Genomic DNA, 14,510 nt, shown 5'->3' with positions numbered 1-14,510 from the left:
GTGCACCCACCGTCGCCTCGATCATGCCCACCCCGCATGCGTTAAATGCAATTTGTGCGCATGGCATGTTGGGTGCGATCATACCAGCACTAATGCACCGGATCCCATCAGAACTCCGCAGTTAAGCGTGCTTGGGCGAGAGTAGTACTAAGTTGGGTGACCACTTGGGAAGTCCTCGTGTTGCACCCCTTTTTTATATTTCTTTTGCTCGTTACTTCAATTTCTCCCCGTTCTTTTCTTCCTTTCTTTACAAATGGCAACCTCGCACGCTCACGCCCATCGCGTTTCTTCTCCCCGACGTGTCCGCGCGGGCCCCGCCGGCCGTTCCCAGCACGTGCGTGCACCCACCGTCGCCTCGATCATGCCCACCCCGCATGCGTTAAATGCAATTTGTGCGCATGGCATGTCGGGTGCGATCATACCAGCACTAATGCACCGGATCCCATCAGAACTCCGCAGTTAAGCGTGCTTGGGCGAGAGTAGTACTAAGTTGGGTGACCACTTGGGAAGTCCTCGTGTTGCACCCCTTTTTTATATTTCTTTTGCTCGTTACTTCAATTTCTCCCCGTTCTTTTCTTCCTTTCTTTACAAATGGCAACCTCGCACTTTCTTTACAAATGGCAACCTCGCACGCTCACGCCCATCGCGTTTCTTCTCCCCGACGTGTCCGCGCGGGCCCCGCCGGCCGTTCCCAGCACGTGCGTGCACCCACCGTCGCCTCGATCATGCCCACCCCGCATGCGTTAAATGCAATTTGTGCGCATGGCATGTCGGGTGCGATCATACCAGCACTAATCCACCGGATCCCATCAGAACTCCGCAGTTAAGCGTGCTTGGGCGAGAGTAGTACTAAGTTGGGTGATCACTTGGGAAGTCCTCGTGTTGCACCCCTTTTTTATATTTCTTTTGCTCGTTACTTCAATTTCTCCCCGTTCTTTTCTTCCTTTCTTTACAAATGGCAACCTCGCACGCTCACGCCCATCGCGTTTCTTCTCCCCGACGTGTCCGCGCGGGCCCCGCCGGCCGTTCCCAGCACGTGCGTGCACCCACCGTCGCCTCGATCATGCCCACCCCGCATGCGTTAAATGCAATTTGTGCGCATGGCATGTCGGGTGCGATCATACCAGCACTAATGCACCGGATCCCATCAGAACTCCGCAGTTAAGCGTGCTTGGGCGAGAGTAGTACTAAGTTGGGTGACCACTTGGGAAGTCCTCGTGTTGCACCCCTTTTTTATATTTCTTTTGCTCGTTACTTCAATTTCTCCCCGTTCTTTTCTTCCTTTCTTTACAAATGGCAACCTCGCACGCTCACGCCCATCGCGTTTCTTCTCCCCGACGTGTCCGCGCGGGCCCCGCCGGCCGTTCCCAGCACGTGCGTGCACCCACCGTCGCCTCGATCATGCCCACCCCGCATGCGTTAAATGCAATTTGTGCGCATGGCATGTCGGGTGCGATCATACCAGCACTAATGCACCGGATCCCATCAGAACTCCGCAGTTAAGCGTGCTTGGGCGAGAGTAGTACTAAGTTGGGTGACCACTTGGGAAGTCCTCGTGTTGCACCCCTTTTTTATATTTCTTTTGCTCGTTACTTCAATTTCTCCCCGTTCTTTTCTTCCTTTCTTTACAAATGGCAACCTCGCACGCTCACGCCCATCGCGTTTCTTCTCCCCGACGTGTCCGCGCGGGCCCCGCCGGCCGTTCCCAGCACGTGCGTGCACCCACCGTCGCCTCGATCATGCCCACCCCGCATGCGTTAAATGCAATTTGTGCGCATGGCATGTCGGGTGCGATCATACCAGCACTAATGCACCGGATCCCATCAGAACTCCGCAGTTAAGCGTGCTTGGGCGAGAGTAGTACTAAGTTGGGTGATCACTTGGGAAGTCCTCGTGTTGCACCCCTTTTTTATATTTCTTTTGCTCGTTACTTCAATTTCTCCCCGTTCTTTTCATCCTTTCTTTACAAATGGCAACCTCGCACGCTCACGCCCATCGCGTTTCTTCTCCCCGACGTGTCCGCGCGGGCCCCGCCGGCCGTTCCCAGCACGTGCGTGCACCCACCGTCGCCTCGATCATGCCCACCCCGCATGCGTTAAATGCAATTTGTGCGCATGGCATGTCGGGTGCGATCATACCAGCACTAATGCACCGGATCCCATCAGAACTCCGCAGTTAAGCGTGCTTGGGCGAGAGTAGTACTAAGTTGGGTGATCACTTGGGAAGTCCTCGTGTTGCACCCCTTTTTTATATTTCTTTTGCTCGTTACTTCAATTTCTCCCCGTTCTTTTCTTCCTTTCTTTACAAATGGCAACCTCGCACGCTCACGCCCATCGCGTTTCTTCTCCCCGACGTGTCCGCGCGGGCCCCGCCGGCCGTTCCCAGCACGTGCGTGCACCCACCGTCGCCTCGATCATGGACACCCCGCATGCGTTAAATGCAATTTGTGCGCATGGCATGTCGGGTGCGATCATACCAGCACTAATGCACCGGATCCCATCAGAACTCCGCAGTTAAGCGTGCTTGGGCAAGAGTAGTACTAAGTTGGGTGATCACTTGGGAAGTCCTCGTGTTGCACCCCTTTTTTATATTTCTTTTGCTCGTTACTTCAATTTCTCCCCGTTCTTTTCTTCCTTTCTTTACAAATGGCAACCTCGCACGCTCACGCCCATCGCGTTTCTTCTCCCCGACGTGTCCGCGCGGGCCCCGCCGGCCGTTCCCAGCACGTGCGTGCACCCACCGTCGCCTCGATCATGCCCACCCCGCATGCGTTAAATGCAATTTGTGCGCATGGCATGTCGGGTGCGATCATACCAGCACTAATGCACCGGATCCCATCAGAACTCCGCAGTTAAGCGTGCTTGGGCGAGAGTAGTACTAAGTTGGGTGACCACTTGGGAAGTCCTCGTGTTGCACCCCTTTTTTATATTTCTTTTGCTCGTTACTTCAATTTCTCCCCGTTCTTTTCTTCCTTTCTTTACAAATGGCAACCTCGCACGCTCACGCCCATCGCGTTTCTTCTCCCCGACGTGTCCGCGCGGGCCCCGCCGGCCGTTCCCAGCACGTGCGTGCACCCACCGTCGCCTCGATCATGCCCACCCCGCATGCGTTAAATGCAATTTGTGCGCATGGCATGTCGGGTGCGATCATACCAGCACTAATGCACCGGATCCCATCAGAACTCCGCAGTTAAGCGTGCTTGGGCGAGAGTAGTACTAAGTTGGGTGACCACTTGGGAAGTCCTCGTGTTGCACCCCTTTTTTATATTTCTTTTGCTCGTTACTTCAATTTCTCCCCGTTCTTTTCTTCCTTTCTTTACAAATGGCAACCTCGCACGCTCACGCCCATCGCGTTTCTTCTCCCCGACGTGTCCGCGCGGGCCCCGCCGGCCGTTCCCAGCACGTGCGTGCACCCACCGTCGCCTCGATCATGCCCACCCCGCATGCGTTAAATGCAATTTGTGCGCATGGCATGTCGGGTGCGATCATACCAGCACTAATGCACCGGATCCCATCAGAACTCCGCAGTGAAGCGTGCTTGGGCGAGAGTAGTACTAAGTTGGGTGACCACTTGGGAAGTCCTCGTGTTGCACCCCTTTTTTATATTTCTTTTGCTCGTTACTTCAATTTCTCCCCGTTCTTTTCTTCCTTTCTTTACAAATGGCAACCTCGCACGCTCACGCCCATCGCGTTTCTTCTCCCCGACGTGTCCGCGCGGGCCCCGCCGGCCGTTCCCAGCACGTGCGTGCACCCACCGTCGCCTCGATCATGCCCACCCCGCATGCGTTAAATGCAATTTGTGCGCATGGCATGTCGGGTGCGATCATACCAGCACTAATGCACCGGATCCCATCAGAACTCCGCAGTTAAGCGTGCTTGGGCGAGAGTAGTACTAAGTTGGGTGACCACTTGGGAAGTCCTCGTGTTGCACCCCTTTTTTATATTTCTTTTGCTCGTTACTTCAATTTCTCCCCGTTCTTTTCTTCCTTTCTTTACAAATGGCAACCTCGCACGCTCACGCCCATCGCGTTTCTTCTCCCCGACGTGTCCGCGCGGGCCCCGCCGGCCGTTCCCAGCACGTGCGTGCACCCACCGTCGCCTCGATCATGCCCACCCCGCATGCGTTAAATGCAATTTGTGCGCATGGCATGTCGGGTGCGATCATACCAGCACTAATGCACCGGATCCCATCAGAACTCCGCAGTGAAGCGTGCTTGGGCGAGAGTAGTACTAAGTTGGGTGACCACTTGGGAAGTCCTCGTGTTGCACCCCTTTTTTATATTTCTTTTGCTCGTTACTTCAATTTCTCCCCGTTCTTTTCTTCCTTTCTTTACAAATGGCAACCTCGCACGCTCACGCCCATCGCGTTTCTTCTCCCCGACGTGTCCGCGCGGGCCCCGCCGGCCGTTCCCAGCACGTGCGTGCACCCACCGTCGCCTCGATCATGCCCACCCCGCATGCGTTAAATGCAATTTGTGCGCATGGCATGTCGGGTGCGATCATACCAGCACTAATGCACCGGATCCCATCAGAACAACGCAGTTAAGCGTGCTTGGGCGAGAGTAGTACTAAGTTGGGTGACCACTTGGGAAGTCCTCGTGTTGCACCCCTTTTTTATATTTCTTTTGCTCGTTACTTCAATTTCTCCCCGTTCTTTTCTTCCTTTCTTTACAAATGGCAACCTCGCACGCTCACGCCCATCGCGTTTCTTCTCCCCGACGTGTCCGCGCGGGCCCCGCCGGCCGTTCCCAGCACGTGCGTGCACCCACCGTCGCCTCGATCATGCCCACCCCGCATGCGTTAAATGCAATTTGTGCGCATGGCATGTCGGGTGCGATCATACCAGCACTAATGCACCGGATCCCATCAGAACTCCGCAGTTAAGCGTGCTTGGGCGAGAGTAGTACTAAGTTGGGTGACCACTTGGGAAGTCCTCGTGTTGCACCCCTTTTTTATATTTCTTTTGCTCGTTACTTCAATTTCTCCCCGTTCTTTTCTTCCTTTCTTTACAAATGGCAACCTCGCACGCTCACGCCCATCGCGTTTCTTCTCCCCGACGTGTCCGCGCGGGCCCCGCCGGCCGTTCCCAGCACGTGCGTGCACCCACCGTCGCCTCGATCATGCCCACCCCGCATGCGTTAAATGCAATTTGTGCGCATGGCATGTCGGGTGCGATCATACCAGCACTAATGCACCGGATCCCATCAGAACTCCGCAGTGAAGCGTGCTTGGGCGAGAGTAGTACTAAGTTGGGTGACCACTTGGGAAGTCCTCGTGTTGCACCCCTTTTTTATATTTCTTTTGCTCGTTACTTCAATTTCTCCCCGTTCTTTTCTTCCTTTCTTTACAAATGGCAACCTCGCACGCTCACGCCCATCGCGTTTCTTCTCCCCGACGTGTCCGCGCGGGCCCCGCCGGCCGTTCCCAGCACGTGCGTGCACCCACCGTCGCCTCGATCATGCCCACCCCGCATGCGTTAAATGCAATTTGTGCGCATGGCATGTCGGGTGCGATCATACCAGCACTAATGCACCGGATCCCATCAGAACTCCGCAGTTAAGCGTGCTTGGGCGAGAGTAGTACTAAGTTGGGTGACCACTTGGGAAGTCCTCGTGTTGCACCCCTTTTTTATATTTCTTTTGCTCGTTACTTCAATTTCTCCCCGTTCTTTTCTTCCTTTCTTTACAAATGGCAACCTCGCACGCTCACGCCCATCGCGTTTCTTCTCCCCGACGTGTCCGCGCGGGCCCCGCCGGCCGTTCCCAGCACGTGCGTGCACCCACCGTCGCCTCGATCATGCCCACCCCGCATGCGTTAAATGCAATTTGTGCGCATGGCATGTCGGGTGCGATCATACCAGCACTAATGCACCGGATCCCATCAGAACTCCGCAGTTAAGCGTGCTTGGGCGAGAGTAGTACTAAGTTGGGTGACCACTTGGGAAGTCCTCGTGTTGCACCCCTTTTTTATATTTCTTTTGCTCGTTACTTCAATTTCTCCCCGTTCTTTTCTTCCTTTCTTTACAAATGGCAACCTCGCACGCTCACGCCCATCGCGTTTCTTCTCCCCGACGTGTCCGCGCGGGCCCCGCCGGCCGTTCCCAGCACGTGCGTGCACCCACCGTCGCCTCGATCATGCCCACCCCGCATGCGTTAAATGCAATTTGTGCGCATGGCATGTCGGGTGCGATCATACCAGCACTAATGCACCGGATCCCATCAGAACTCCGCAGTTAAGCGTGCTTGGGCGAGAGTAGTACTAAGTTGGGTGACCACTTGGGAAGTCCTCGTGTTGCACCCCTTTTTTATATTTCTTTTGCTCGTTACTTCAATTTCTCCCCGTTCTTTTCTTCCTTTCTTTACAAATGGCAACCTCGCACGCTCACGCCCATCGCGTTTCTTCTCCCCGACGTGTCCGCGCGGGCCCCGCCGGCCGTTCCCAGCACGTGCGTGCACCCACCGTCGCCTCGATCATGCCCACCCCGCATGCGTTAAATGCAATTTGTGCGCATGGCATGTCGGGTGCGATCATACCAGCACTAATGCACCGGATCCCATCAGAACTCCGCAGTTAAGCGTGCTTGGGCGAGAGTAGTACTAAGTTGGGTGACCACTTGGGAAGTCCTCGTGTTGCACCCCTTTTTTATATTTCTTTTGCTCGTTACTTCAATTTCTCCCCGTTCTTTTCTTCCTTTCTTTACAAATGGCAACCTCGCACGCTCACGCCCATCGCGTTTCTTCTCCCCGACGTGTCCGCGCGGGCCCCGCCGGCCGTTCCCAGCACGTGCGTGCACCCACCGTCGCCTCGATCATGCCCACCCCGCATGCGTTAAATGCAATTTGTGCGCATGGCATGTCGGGTGCGATCATACCAGCACTAATGCACCGGATCCCATCAGAACTCCGCAGTTAAGCGTGCTTGGGCGAGAGTAGTACTAAGTTGGGTGACCACTTGGGAAGTCCTCGTGTTGCACCCCTTTTTTATATTTCTTTTGCTCGTTACTTCAATTTCTCCCCGTTCTTTTCTTCCTTTCTTTACAAATGGCAACCTCGCACGCTCACGCCCATCGCGTTTCTTCTCCCCGACGTGTCCGCGCGGGCCCCGCCGGCCGTTCCCAGCACGTGCGTGCACCCACCGTCGCCTCGATCATGCCCACCCCGCATGCGTTAAATGCAATTTGTGCGCATGGCATGTCGGGTGCGATCATACCAGCACTAATGCACCGGATCCCATCAGAACTCCGCAGTTAAGCGTGCTTGGGCGAGAGTAGTACTAAGTTGGGTGACCACTTGGGAAGTCCTCGTGTTGCACCCCTTTTTTATATTTCTTTTGCTCGTTACTTCAATTTCTCCCCGTTCTTTTCTTCCTTTCTTTACAAATGGCAACCTCGCACGCTCACGCCCATCGCGTTTCTTCTCCCCGACGTGTCCGCGCGGGCCCCGCCGGCCGTTCCCAGCACGTGCGTGCACCCACCGTCGCCTCGATCATGCCCACCCCGCATGCGTTAAATGCAATTTGTGCGCATGGCATGTCGGGGGCGATCATACCAGCACTAATGCACCGAATCCCATCAGAACTCCGCAGTTAAGCGTGCTTGGGCGAGAGTAGTACTAAGTTGGGTGACCACTTGGGAAGTCCTCGTGTTGCACCCCTTTTTTATATTTCTTTTGCTCGTTACTTCAATTTCTCCCCGTTCTTTTCTTCCTTTCTTTACAAATGGCAACCTCGCACGCTCACGCCCATCGCGTTTCTTCTCCCCGACGTGTCCGCGCGGGCCCCGCCGGCCGTTCCCAGCACGTGCGTGCACCCACCGTCGCCTCGATCATGCCCACCCCGCATGCGTTAAATGCAATTTGTGCGCATGGCATGTCGGGTGCGATCATACCAGCACTAATGCACCGGATCCCATCAGAACTCCGCAGTTAAGCGTGCTTGGGCGAGAGTAGTACTAAGTTGGGTGACCACTTGGGAAGTCCTCGTGTTGCACCCCTTTTTTATATTTCTTTTGCTCGTTACTTCAATTTCTCCCCGTTCTTTTCTTCCTTTCTTTACAAATGGCAACCTCGCACGCTCACGCCCATCGCGTTTCTTCTCCCCGACGTGTCCGCGCGGGCCCCGCCGGCCGTTCCCAGCACGTGCGTGCACCCACCGTCGCCTCGATCATGCCCACCCCGCATGCGTTAAATGCAATTTGTGCGCATGGCATGTCGGGTGCGATCATACCAGCACTAATGCACCGGATCCCATCAGAACTCCGCAGTTAAGCGTGCTTGGGCGAGAGTAGTACTAAGTTGGGTGATCACTTGGGAAATCCTCGTGTTGCACCCCTTTTTTATATTTCTTTTGCTCGTTACTTCAATTTCTCCCCGTTCTTTTCTTCCTTTCTTTACAAATGGCAACCTCGCACGCTCACGCCCATCGCGTTTCTTCTCCCCGACGTGTCCGCGCGTGCCCCGCCGGCCGTTCCCAGCACGTGCGTGCACCCACCGTCGCCTCGATCATGCCCACCCCGCATGCGTTAAATGCAATTTGTGCGCATGGCATGTCGGGTGCGATCATACCAGCACTAATGCACCGGATCCCATCAGAACTCCGCAGTTAAGCGTGCTTGGGCGAGAGTAGTACTAAGTTGGGTGACCACTTTGGAAGTCCTCGTGTTGCACCCCTTTTTTATATTTCTTTTGCTCGTTACTTCAATTTCTCCCCGTTCTTTTCTTCCTTTCTTTACAAATGGCAACCTCGCACGCTCACGCCCATCGCGTTTCTTCTCCCCGACGTGTCCACGCGGGCCCCGCCGGCCGTTCCCAGCACGTGCGTGCACCCACCGTCGCCTCGATCATGCCCACCCCGCATGCGTTAAATGCAATTTGTGCGCATGGCATGTCGGGTGCGATCATACCAGCACTAATGCACCGGATCCCATCAGAACTCCGCAGTTAAGCGTGCTTGGGCGAGAGTAGTACTAAGTTGGGTGACCACTTGGGAAGTCCTCGTGTTGCACCCCTTTTTTATATTTCTTTTGCTCGTTACTTCAATTTCTCCCCGTTCTTTTCTTCCTTTCTTTACAAATGGCAACCTCGCACGCTCACGCCCATCGCGTTTCTTCTCCCCGACGTGTCCGCGCGGGCCCCGCCGGCCGTTCCCAGCACGTGCGTGCACCCACCGTCGCCTCGATCATGCCCACCCCGCATGCGTTAAATGCAATTTGTGCGCATGGCATGTCGGGTGCGATCATACCAGCACTAATGCACCGGATCCCATCAGAACTCCGCAGTGAAGCGTGCTTGGGCGAGAGTAGTACTAAGTTGGGTGACCACTTGGGAAGTCCTCGTGTTGCACCCCTTTTTTATATTTCTTTTGCTCGTTACTTCAATTTCTCCCCGTTCTTTTCTTCCTTTCTTTACAAATGGCAACCTCGCACGCTCACGCCCATCGCGTTTCTTCTCCCCGACGTGTCCGCGCGGGCCCCGCCGGCCGTTCCCAGCACGTGCGTGCACCCACCGTCGCCTCGATCATGCCCACCCCGCATGCGTTAAATGCAATTTGTGCGCATGGCATGTCGGGTGCGATCATACCAGCACTAATGCACCGGATCCCATCAGAACTCCGCAGTGAAGCGTGCTTGGGCGAGAGTAGTACTAAGTTGGGTGACCACTTGGGAAGTCCTCGTGTTGCACCCCTTTTTTATATTTCTTTTGCTCGTTACTTCAATTTCTCCCCGTTCTTTTCTTCCTTTCTTTACAAATGGCAACCTCGCACGCTCACGCCCATCGCGTTTCTTCTCCCCGACGTGTCCGCGCGGGCCCCGCCGGCCGTTCCCAGCACGTGCCCACCGTCGCCTCGATCATGCCCACCCCGCATGCGTTAAATGCAATTTGTGCGCATGGCATGTCGGGTGCGATCATACCAGCACTAATGCACCGGATCCCATCAGAACTCCGCAGTTAAGCGTGCTTGGGCGAGAGTAGTACTAAGTTGGGTGACACTTGGGAAGTCCTCGTGTTGCACCCCTTTTTATATTTCTTTTGCTCGTTACTTCAATTTCTCCCCGTTCTTTTTCTTCCTTTCTTTACAAATGGCAACCTCGCACGCTCACGCCCATCGCGTTTCTTCTCCCCGACGTGTCCGCGCGGGCCCGCCGGCCGTTCCCAGCACGTGCGTGCACCCACCGTCGCCTCGATCATGCCCACCCCGCATGCGTTAAATGCAATTTGTGCGCATGGCATGTCGGGTGCGATCATACCAGCACTAATGCACCGGATCCCATCAGAACTCCGCAGTTAAGCGTGCTTGGGCGAGAGTAGTACTAAGTTGGGTGACCACTTGGGAAGTCCTCGTGTTGCACCCCTTTTTTATATTTCTTTTGCTCGTTACTTCAATTTCTCCCCGTTCTTTTCTTCCTTTCTTTACAAATGGCAACCTCGCACGCTCACGCCCATCGCGTTTCTTCTCCCCGACGTGTCCGCGCGGGCCCCGCCGGCCGTTCCCAGCACGTGCGTGCACCCACCGTCGCCTCGATCATGCCCACCCGCATGCGTTAAATGCAATTTGTGCGCATGGCATGTCGGGTGCGATCATACCAGCACTAATGCACCAGATCCCATCAGAACTCCGCAGTTAAGCGTGCTTGGGCGAGAGTAGTACTAAGTTGGGTGACCACTTGGGAAGTCCTCGTGTTGCACCCCTTTTTTATATTTCTTTTGCTCGTTACTTCAATTTCTCCCCGTTCTTTTCTCCTTTCTTTACAAATGGCAACCTCGCACGCTCACGCCCATCGCGTTTCTTCTCCCCGACGTGTCCGCGCGGCCCCGCCGGCCGTTCCCAGCACGTGCGTGCACCCACCGTCGCCTCGATCATGCCCACCCCGCATGCGTTAAATGCAATTTGTGCGCATGGCATGTCGGGTGCGATCATACCAGCACTAATGCACGGATCCCATCAGAACTCCGCAGTTAAGCGTGCTTGGGCGAGAGTAGTACTAAGTTGGGTGATCACTTGGGAAGTCCTCGTGTTGCACCCCTTTTTTATATTTCTTTTGCTCGTTACTTCAATTTCTCCCGTTCTTTTCTTCCTTTCTTTACAAATGGCAACCTCGCACGCTCACGCCCATCGCGTTTCTTCTCCCCGACGTGTCCGCGCGGGCCCCGCCGGCCGTTCCCAGCACGTGCGTGCACCCACCGTCGCCTCGATCATGCCCACCCCGCATGCGTTAAATGCAATTTGTGCGCATGGCATGTCGGGTGCGATCATACCAGCACTAATGCACCGGATCCCATCAGAACTCCGCAGTTAAGCGTGCTTGGGCGAGAGTAGTACTAAGTTGGGTGACCACTTGGGAAGTCCTCGTGTTGCACCCCTTTTTTATATTTCTTTTGCTCGTTACTTCAATTTCTCCCCGTTCTTTTCTTCCTTTCTTTACAAATGCAACCTCGCACGCTCACGCCCATCGCGTTTCTTCTCCCCGACGTGTCCGCGCGGGCCCCGCCGGCCGTTCCAGCACGTGCGTGCACCCACCGTCGCCTGATCATGCCCACCCCGCATGCGTTAAATGCAATTTGTGCGCATGGCATGTCGGGTGCGATCATACCAGCACTAATGCACCGGATCCCATCAGAACTCCGCAGTTAAGCGTGCTTGGGCGAGAGTAGTACTAAGTTGGGTGACCACTTGGGAAGTCCTCGTGTTGCACCCCTTTTTTATATTTCTTTTGCTCGTTACTTCAATTTCTCCCGTTCTTTTCTTCCTTTCTTTACAAATGCAACCTCGCACGCTCACGCCCATCGCGTTTCTTCTCCCCGACGTGTCCGCGCGGGCCCCGCCGGCCGTTCCCAGCACGTGCGTGCACCCACCGTCGCCTCGATCATGCCCACCCCGCTGCGTTAAATGCAATTTGTGCGCATGGCATGTTGGGTGCGATCATACCAGCACTAATGCACCGGATCCCATCAGAACTCCGCAGTTAAGCGTGCTTGGGCGAGAGTAGTACTAAGTTGGGTGACCACTTGGGAAGTCCTCGTGTTGCACCCTTTTTTATATTTCTTTTGCTCGTTACTTCAATTTCTCCCCGTTCTTTTCTTCCTTTCTTTACAAATGGCAACCTCGCACGCTCACGCCCATCGCGTTTCTTCTCCCCGACGTGTCCGCGCGGGCCCCGCCGGCCGTTCCCAGCACGTGCGTGCACCCACCGTCGCCTCGATCATGCCCACCCCGCTTGCGTTAAATGCAATTTGTGCGCATGGCATGTCGGGTGCGATCATACCAGCACTAATGCACCGGATCCCATCAGAACTCCGCAGTTAAGCGTGCTTGGGCGAGAGTAGTACTAAGTTGGGTGACCACTTGGGAAGTCCTCGTGTTGCACCCCTTTTTTATATTTCTTTTGCTCGTTACTTCAATTTCTCCCCGTTCTTTTCTTCCTTTCTTTTACAAATGGCAACCTCGCACGCTCACGCCCATCGCGTTTCTTCTCCCCGACGTGTCCGCGCGGGCCCCGCCGGCCGTTCCCAGCACGTGCGTGCACCCACCGTCGCCTCGATCATGCCCACCCCGCATGCGTTAAATGCAATTTGTGCACATGGCATGTCGGGTGCGATCATACCAGCACTAATGCACCGGATCCCATCAGAACTCCGCAGTTAAGCGTGCTTGGGCGAGAGTAGTACTAAGTTGGGTGACCACTTGGGAAGTCCTCGTGTTGCACCCCTTTTTTATATTTCTTTTGCTCGTTACTTCAATTTCTCCCCGTTTCTTTTCTTCCTTTCTTTACAAATGGCAACCTCGCACGCTCACGCCCATCGCGTTTCTTCTCCCCGACGTGTCCGCGCGGGCCCCGCCGGCCGTTCCCAGCACGTGCGTGCACCCACCGTCGCCTCGATCATGCCCACCCCGCATGCGTTAAATGCAATTTGTGCACATGGCATGTCGGGTGCGATCATACCAGCACTAATGCACCGGATCCCATCAGAACTCCGCAGTTAAGCGTGCTTGGGCGAGAGTAGTACTAAGTTGGGTGACCACTTGGGAAGTCCTCGTGTTGCACCCCTTTTTTATATTTCTTTTGCTCGTTACTTCAATTTCTCCCCGTTCTTTTCTTCCTTTCTTTACAAATGGCAACCTCGCACGCTCACGCCCATCGCGTTTCTTCTCCCCGACGTGTCCGCGCGGGCCCCGCCGGCCGTTCCCAGCACGTGCGTGCACCCACCGTCGCCTCGATCATGCCCACCCCGCATGCGTTAAATGCAATTTGTGCGCATGGCATGTCGGGTGCGATCATACCAGCACTAATGCACCGGATCCCATCAGAACTCCGCAGTTAAGCGTGCTTGGGCGAGAGTAGTACTAAGTTGGGTGACCACTTGGGAAGTCCTCGTGTTGCACCCCTTTTTTATATTCTTTTGCTCGTTACTTCAATTTCTCCCGTTCTTTTCTTCCTTTCTTTACAAATGGCAACCTCGCACGCTCACGCCCATCGCGTTTCTCCCCGACGTGTCCGCGCGGGCCCCGCCGGCCGTTCCCAGCACGTGCGTGCACCCACCGTCGCCTCGATCATGCCCACCCCGCATGCGTTAAATGCAATTTGTGCGCATGGCATGTCGGGTGCGATCATACCAGCACTAATGCACCGGATCCCATCAGAACTCCGCAGTTAAGCGTGCTTGGGCGAGAGTAGTACTAAGTTGGGTGACCCACTTGGGAAGTCCTCGTGTTGCACCCCTTTTTTATATTTCTTTTGCTCGTTACTTCAATTCTCCCCGTTCTTTTCTTCCTTTCTTTACAAATGGCTACCTCGCACGCTCACGCCCATCGCGTTTCTTCTCCCCGACGTGTCCGCGGGCCCCGCCGGCCGTTCCCAGCACGTGCGTGCACCCACCGTCGCCTCGATCATGCCCACCCCGCATGCGTTAAATGCAATTTGTGCGCATGGCATGTCGGGTGCGATCATACCAGCACTAATGCACCGGATCCCATCAGAACTCCGCAGTTAAGCGTGCTTGGGCGAGAGTAGTACTAAGTTGGGTGACCACTTGGGAAGTCCTCGTGTTGCACCCCTTTTTTATATTTCTTTTGCTCGTTACTTCAATTTCTCCCCGTTCTTTTCTTCCTTTCTTTTACAAATGGCAACCTCGCACGCTCACGCCCATCGCGTTTCTTCTCCCCGACGTGTCCGCGCGGGCCCCGCCTGCCGTTCCCAGCACGTGCGTGCACCCACCGTCGCCTCGATCATGCCCACCCCGCATGCGTTAAATGCAATTTGTGCGCATGGCAAGTCGGGTGCGATCATACCAGCACTAATGCACCGGATCCCATCAGAACTCCGCAGTTAAGCGTGCTTGGCGAGAGTAGTACTAAGTTGGGTGACCACTTGGGAAGTCCTCGTGTTGCACCCCTTTTTTATATTTCTTTTGCTCGTTACTTCAATTTCTCCCCGTTCTTTTCTTCCTTTCTTTACAAATGGCAACCTCGCACGCTCACGCCCATCGCGTTTCTTCTCCCCGACGTGTCCGCGCGGGA

At 55.1% G+C, this 14,510-nt stretch overlaps 41 non-coding genes and 2 pseudogenes across 41 annotated transcripts; all 43 read left to right on the top strand.

Annotated features, from left to right (window-relative positions):
- Positions 1-70: 70 nt before the first annotated feature.
- LOC147781607 (5S ribosomal RNA) lies at positions 71-189 on the top strand. Its single transcript, XR_015419169.1, has one exon. It is a non-coding gene; the product is annotated as a 5S ribosomal RNA (ribosomal RNA).
- Positions 190-408: 219 nt separating this feature from the next.
- Positions 409-527, top strand: LOC147781606 (5S ribosomal RNA). The gene has a single exon (XR_015419168.1). It is a non-coding gene; the product is annotated as a 5S ribosomal RNA (ribosomal RNA).
- A 245-nt stretch (positions 528-772) lies between these two features.
- LOC147781605 (5S ribosomal RNA) lies at positions 773-891 on the top strand. The gene has a single exon (XR_015419137.1). It is a non-coding gene; the product is annotated as a 5S ribosomal RNA (ribosomal RNA).
- A 219-nt stretch (positions 892-1,110) lies between these two features.
- On the top strand, positions 1,111-1,229 carry LOC147781604 (5S ribosomal RNA). The gene has a single exon (XR_015419167.1). It is a non-coding gene; the product is annotated as a 5S ribosomal RNA (ribosomal RNA).
- A 219-nt stretch (positions 1,230-1,448) lies between these two features.
- On the top strand, positions 1,449-1,567 carry LOC147781603 (5S ribosomal RNA). Its single transcript, XR_015419166.1, has one exon. It is a non-coding gene; the product is annotated as a 5S ribosomal RNA (ribosomal RNA).
- A 219-nt stretch (positions 1,568-1,786) lies between these two features.
- LOC147781602 (5S ribosomal RNA) lies at positions 1,787-1,905 on the top strand. The gene has a single exon (XR_015419126.1). It is a non-coding gene; the product is annotated as a 5S ribosomal RNA (ribosomal RNA).
- A 219-nt stretch (positions 1,906-2,124) lies between these two features.
- Positions 2,125-2,243, top strand: LOC147781601 (5S ribosomal RNA). Its single transcript, XR_015419125.1, has one exon. It is a non-coding gene; the product is annotated as a 5S ribosomal RNA (ribosomal RNA).
- A 219-nt stretch (positions 2,244-2,462) lies between these two features.
- On the top strand, positions 2,463-2,581 carry LOC147781600 (5S ribosomal RNA). The gene has a single exon (XR_015419142.1). It is a non-coding gene; the product is annotated as a 5S ribosomal RNA (ribosomal RNA).
- A 219-nt stretch (positions 2,582-2,800) lies between these two features.
- LOC147781599 (5S ribosomal RNA) lies at positions 2,801-2,919 on the top strand. The gene has a single exon (XR_015419165.1). It is a non-coding gene; the product is annotated as a 5S ribosomal RNA (ribosomal RNA).
- A 219-nt stretch (positions 2,920-3,138) lies between these two features.
- On the top strand, positions 3,139-3,257 carry LOC147781598 (5S ribosomal RNA). The gene has a single exon (XR_015419164.1). It is a non-coding gene; the product is annotated as a 5S ribosomal RNA (ribosomal RNA).
- A 219-nt stretch (positions 3,258-3,476) lies between these two features.
- LOC147781597 (5S ribosomal RNA) lies at positions 3,477-3,595 on the top strand. The gene has a single exon (XR_015419121.1). It is a non-coding gene; the product is annotated as a 5S ribosomal RNA (ribosomal RNA).
- Positions 3,596-3,814: 219 nt separating this feature from the next.
- On the top strand, positions 3,815-3,933 carry LOC147781596 (5S ribosomal RNA). The gene has a single exon (XR_015419162.1). It is a non-coding gene; the product is annotated as a 5S ribosomal RNA (ribosomal RNA).
- A 219-nt stretch (positions 3,934-4,152) lies between these two features.
- LOC147781595 (5S ribosomal RNA) lies at positions 4,153-4,271 on the top strand. Its single transcript, XR_015419120.1, has one exon. It is a non-coding gene; the product is annotated as a 5S ribosomal RNA (ribosomal RNA).
- Positions 4,272-4,490: 219 nt separating this feature from the next.
- Positions 4,491-4,609, top strand: LOC147781594 (5S ribosomal RNA; annotated as a pseudogene).
- Positions 4,610-4,828: 219 nt separating this feature from the next.
- LOC147781593 (5S ribosomal RNA) lies at positions 4,829-4,947 on the top strand. Its single transcript, XR_015419161.1, has one exon. It is a non-coding gene; the product is annotated as a 5S ribosomal RNA (ribosomal RNA).
- A 219-nt stretch (positions 4,948-5,166) lies between these two features.
- LOC147781592 (5S ribosomal RNA) lies at positions 5,167-5,285 on the top strand. The gene has a single exon (XR_015419119.1). It is a non-coding gene; the product is annotated as a 5S ribosomal RNA (ribosomal RNA).
- Positions 5,286-5,504: 219 nt separating this feature from the next.
- LOC147781591 (5S ribosomal RNA) lies at positions 5,505-5,623 on the top strand. Its single transcript, XR_015419160.1, has one exon. It is a non-coding gene; the product is annotated as a 5S ribosomal RNA (ribosomal RNA).
- Positions 5,624-5,842: 219 nt separating this feature from the next.
- On the top strand, positions 5,843-5,961 carry LOC147781590 (5S ribosomal RNA). The gene has a single exon (XR_015419159.1). It is a non-coding gene; the product is annotated as a 5S ribosomal RNA (ribosomal RNA).
- A 219-nt stretch (positions 5,962-6,180) lies between these two features.
- On the top strand, positions 6,181-6,299 carry LOC147781589 (5S ribosomal RNA). Its single transcript, XR_015419157.1, has one exon. It is a non-coding gene; the product is annotated as a 5S ribosomal RNA (ribosomal RNA).
- A 219-nt stretch (positions 6,300-6,518) lies between these two features.
- On the top strand, positions 6,519-6,637 carry LOC147781588 (5S ribosomal RNA). The gene has a single exon (XR_015419156.1). It is a non-coding gene; the product is annotated as a 5S ribosomal RNA (ribosomal RNA).
- A 219-nt stretch (positions 6,638-6,856) lies between these two features.
- LOC147781587 (5S ribosomal RNA) lies at positions 6,857-6,975 on the top strand. Its single transcript, XR_015419155.1, has one exon. It is a non-coding gene; the product is annotated as a 5S ribosomal RNA (ribosomal RNA).
- A 219-nt stretch (positions 6,976-7,194) lies between these two features.
- LOC147781586 (5S ribosomal RNA) lies at positions 7,195-7,313 on the top strand. The gene has a single exon (XR_015419154.1). It is a non-coding gene; the product is annotated as a 5S ribosomal RNA (ribosomal RNA).
- Positions 7,314-7,532: 219 nt separating this feature from the next.
- Positions 7,533-7,651, top strand: LOC147781585 (5S ribosomal RNA). Its single transcript, XR_015419147.1, has one exon. It is a non-coding gene; the product is annotated as a 5S ribosomal RNA (ribosomal RNA).
- A 219-nt stretch (positions 7,652-7,870) lies between these two features.
- Positions 7,871-7,989, top strand: LOC147781584 (5S ribosomal RNA). Its single transcript, XR_015419153.1, has one exon. It is a non-coding gene; the product is annotated as a 5S ribosomal RNA (ribosomal RNA).
- Positions 7,990-8,208: 219 nt separating this feature from the next.
- On the top strand, positions 8,209-8,327 carry LOC147781583 (5S ribosomal RNA). The gene has a single exon (XR_015419124.1). It is a non-coding gene; the product is annotated as a 5S ribosomal RNA (ribosomal RNA).
- Positions 8,328-8,546: 219 nt separating this feature from the next.
- LOC147781582 (5S ribosomal RNA) lies at positions 8,547-8,665 on the top strand. Its single transcript, XR_015419135.1, has one exon. It is a non-coding gene; the product is annotated as a 5S ribosomal RNA (ribosomal RNA).
- Positions 8,666-8,884: 219 nt separating this feature from the next.
- LOC147781581 (5S ribosomal RNA) lies at positions 8,885-9,003 on the top strand. Its single transcript, XR_015419152.1, has one exon. It is a non-coding gene; the product is annotated as a 5S ribosomal RNA (ribosomal RNA).
- Positions 9,004-9,222: 219 nt separating this feature from the next.
- On the top strand, positions 9,223-9,341 carry LOC147781580 (5S ribosomal RNA). The gene has a single exon (XR_015419118.1). It is a non-coding gene; the product is annotated as a 5S ribosomal RNA (ribosomal RNA).
- A 219-nt stretch (positions 9,342-9,560) lies between these two features.
- On the top strand, positions 9,561-9,679 carry LOC147781579 (5S ribosomal RNA). Its single transcript, XR_015419117.1, has one exon. It is a non-coding gene; the product is annotated as a 5S ribosomal RNA (ribosomal RNA).
- Positions 9,680-9,892: 213 nt separating this feature from the next.
- On the top strand, positions 9,893-10,010 carry LOC147781578 (5S ribosomal RNA). The gene has a single exon (XR_015419148.1). It is a non-coding gene; the product is annotated as a 5S ribosomal RNA (ribosomal RNA).
- Positions 10,011-10,228: 218 nt separating this feature from the next.
- LOC147781577 (5S ribosomal RNA) lies at positions 10,229-10,347 on the top strand. Its single transcript, XR_015419144.1, has one exon. It is a non-coding gene; the product is annotated as a 5S ribosomal RNA (ribosomal RNA).
- Positions 10,348-10,565: 218 nt separating this feature from the next.
- Positions 10,566-10,684, top strand: LOC147781576 (5S ribosomal RNA). The gene has a single exon (XR_015419136.1). It is a non-coding gene; the product is annotated as a 5S ribosomal RNA (ribosomal RNA).
- A 217-nt stretch (positions 10,685-10,901) lies between these two features.
- Positions 10,902-11,019, top strand: LOC147781575 (5S ribosomal RNA; annotated as a pseudogene).
- Positions 11,020-11,237: 218 nt separating this feature from the next.
- On the top strand, positions 11,238-11,356 carry LOC147781574 (5S ribosomal RNA). Its single transcript, XR_015419133.1, has one exon. It is a non-coding gene; the product is annotated as a 5S ribosomal RNA (ribosomal RNA).
- Positions 11,357-11,572: 216 nt separating this feature from the next.
- On the top strand, positions 11,573-11,691 carry LOC147781573 (5S ribosomal RNA). The gene has a single exon (XR_015419122.1). It is a non-coding gene; the product is annotated as a 5S ribosomal RNA (ribosomal RNA).
- A 216-nt stretch (positions 11,692-11,907) lies between these two features.
- Positions 11,908-12,026, top strand: LOC147781572 (5S ribosomal RNA). The gene has a single exon (XR_015419115.1). It is a non-coding gene; the product is annotated as a 5S ribosomal RNA (ribosomal RNA).
- Positions 12,027-12,244: 218 nt separating this feature from the next.
- On the top strand, positions 12,245-12,363 carry LOC147781571 (5S ribosomal RNA). The gene has a single exon (XR_015419111.1). It is a non-coding gene; the product is annotated as a 5S ribosomal RNA (ribosomal RNA).
- Positions 12,364-12,583: 220 nt separating this feature from the next.
- Positions 12,584-12,702, top strand: LOC147781570 (5S ribosomal RNA). Its single transcript, XR_015419192.1, has one exon. It is a non-coding gene; the product is annotated as a 5S ribosomal RNA (ribosomal RNA).
- Positions 12,703-12,922: 220 nt separating this feature from the next.
- Positions 12,923-13,041, top strand: LOC147781569 (5S ribosomal RNA). The gene has a single exon (XR_015419181.1). It is a non-coding gene; the product is annotated as a 5S ribosomal RNA (ribosomal RNA).
- Positions 13,042-13,260: 219 nt separating this feature from the next.
- Positions 13,261-13,379, top strand: LOC147781568 (5S ribosomal RNA). Its single transcript, XR_015419170.1, has one exon. It is a non-coding gene; the product is annotated as a 5S ribosomal RNA (ribosomal RNA).
- Positions 13,380-13,593: 214 nt separating this feature from the next.
- On the top strand, positions 13,594-13,713 carry LOC147781567 (5S ribosomal RNA). Its single transcript, XR_015419141.1, has one exon. It is a non-coding gene; the product is annotated as a 5S ribosomal RNA (ribosomal RNA).
- A 216-nt stretch (positions 13,714-13,929) lies between these two features.
- Positions 13,930-14,048, top strand: LOC147781566 (5S ribosomal RNA). The gene has a single exon (XR_015419158.1). It is a non-coding gene; the product is annotated as a 5S ribosomal RNA (ribosomal RNA).
- Positions 14,049-14,268: 220 nt separating this feature from the next.
- On the top strand, positions 14,269-14,386 carry LOC147781565 (5S ribosomal RNA). Its single transcript, XR_015419146.1, has one exon. It is a non-coding gene; the product is annotated as a 5S ribosomal RNA (ribosomal RNA).
- Positions 14,387-14,510: the final 124 nt, after the last annotated feature.

The sequence above is a fragment of the Cucurbita pepo genome, unplaced genomic scaffold (assembly GCF_057944985.1).
Source record: "Cucurbita pepo subsp. pepo isolate OVF unplaced genomic scaffold, ASM5794498v1 scafford_153, whole genome shotgun sequence".
Lineage (NCBI taxonomy): Eukaryota > Viridiplantae > Streptophyta > Magnoliopsida > Cucurbitales > Cucurbitaceae > Cucurbita > Cucurbita pepo.
Note: the sequence above shows the minus strand (reverse complement) of the source record. Positions and strands in the feature narration are given on the sequence as shown.